Consider the following 2,187-nt stretch of genomic DNA (forward strand, 5'->3'; position numbering starts at 1 on the left):
CCTTCCCTCCATAAATTGTGCAATTCTAGCCAGGCACTGACCTCCAAGCTTGCATTGTGCAATTATTGGAGGCAGTGTCCCGCTAGCCCCAGAAACTACGCAATGCAGTTTCCTGGTTGCATGTCACTGCTGACTAAAATTGTGCATTGTGCAGTTTCAGTCTTCAACAGGCTAGGCTAGACTGTGCATTGTGCATTTCTAGTAGTCAGTCATCCTACTAACAACCCGAATTGTTCCTTGCACAGTTTTGGCAATCAGTCTCCCGACCTCCCAGCGGAAATTGTGCAACCTTCATGATCAGTCACACATGTATGTTGCAAGTCAGTTCTCAAGTTTGTTTTGGTTTTCAACAGACAGATTGCTTGCCATGAGCGTTGCATGTCTCTAGGTATCACAGGTGTTCATCTAGCTCTCAACAACACAAGTACAATGGCCTTCAGGAGAGCAAAGTCAAAGGACAACGTTGAGAGCACAACATGGGTTTCATTCAAGAAAGTGTGTATGAGCTTGCCTACCTATGAAGACATCAAGTTCTTCGTAGACAAGGACATCAAGATAAGATGGCAGTAGCATCAAAACGATTAGAATCACAGCGAGCAGCACCATTAGCAGCAACAGAAGGCAGCACACCCGCATGCGGCGAATGCAAGAGGAAGGTTGTTGACAACACAAAGGCAGAACAAAGTTGCAAGCTCGAACAAATCCACTTGTGATTAAAGAAACTTTGGAGATTGAGGATATGAGGTGACCGTGTGACAAGACAATCGTGCTAGAGAAGAGAAAAGAGCAGAGAAGGAGTTGCAGGTGATGAAGCAACAACTCAAGGAAGAACAATATTTGCATAGACGAGAGAATGATTTGCAGTAGGAACAGGTACAGCAGCGAGCGCAACATGCACTCACAAATGAAACTATGCCTGTACAACTTATAGATCCATCCCAGCAACTGGCACGAAGCAAACATGGTGAGCATTTTTTTTGATCACATGCAAGGGAATTCAGCAGCATGCGTGTCATTGCACACACGCATGTGATCTAACCCATTTGGCACACTAACCGAGGCAAAGATAAGAAGCAAGTCCGACTAGAGCTGAACATGCAATTGACAGTTGATGCGCATGACCACCAGCACACACTGGAAGATCAGCATGGACACTATGCATCAGTGTGTTTCTGGTTCGGCCACACCCAAGAAGACCATGAACATGTTAGCAGACGAGTTGGATGGAGGAGCCACACCAATGCATTGAGATGCAATGGAGGCAAGAGTTTTCTTCAGCAAGATGTCACCATGGAGCATATGCACGCCATCACGGACAACCAGGCTTGGCATCAGCTCACCACCTTCACCATCACAAGCATGTCAAAGATTTGGTCTCATCACAACGGAGTGAGTGTTAGTGATGTCTTGCATGGCTTGTTCAATCCATTTTGTCTCACATGGGCACATGTGCATTGTAATGTAACGACTTGTCAAGTGGAAGTTCAAGTTTCGATAGTTGGATGTAACAGTCATAGAGTAAATGAAGAGTCATGAGGGTAGATGAACTGTCATGAAGGGGAATTTCAAGGGTCACCCCACACTTTGCTATAAATAGAGCCTCATAACTCATTGTAAAGGCTTTTGGTCAGCCAAGCTTTCGATAAGATTATCTTAGAGAGAGCTTGGACAGTATTGTAATGAGCCTTGGCTTCTCCACTACGCATATCTAGTATATCTCTTTGGAGGAGCAGGCGGTTGTAGCTGTAATGTTCTGCTATTGGAACTAGTGGTTGGACATGGATGCATTGTATGACTGGAACTTACACTTATTAATATAACAGAGCCAACACGTTCCATGCATATGTTGTATTGTATTCTATGCTATCTGGTTTATGCTAAATGATATACGTATTTGTTTTCTTACGCATGCATGTATGGACTTTTTTGTGTATGTATGTATGAATCTTTTTGAAACGTGTTGTCGGATTAACCATCACTTTGGATTGCTAGCTAACTTGCCTTCCATGTTGTGATGCATCTTTGCTCATGTGTTCCCTTCTTAACTCCATGCTATCACGGGTTTCCAAGGGGTGCACTCATCTCAACCCCCATGTGTTTGAAACTCTCATGCACCTTCCTTGGCTTGTTGCAGCTGTCACACCCTTCCACCAACAGAGACATCTTACTTGCCTCTGTGCGAAATCA

Source organism: Pinus tabuliformis, chromosome 4_1 (assembly GCF_031772625.1).
Source record: "Pinus tabuliformis cultivar Carrire ecotype Pingquan chromosome 4_1, CPIR1, whole genome shotgun sequence".
Taxonomy (NCBI): Eukaryota; Viridiplantae; Streptophyta; class Pinopsida; order Pinales; family Pinaceae; genus Pinus; species Pinus tabuliformis.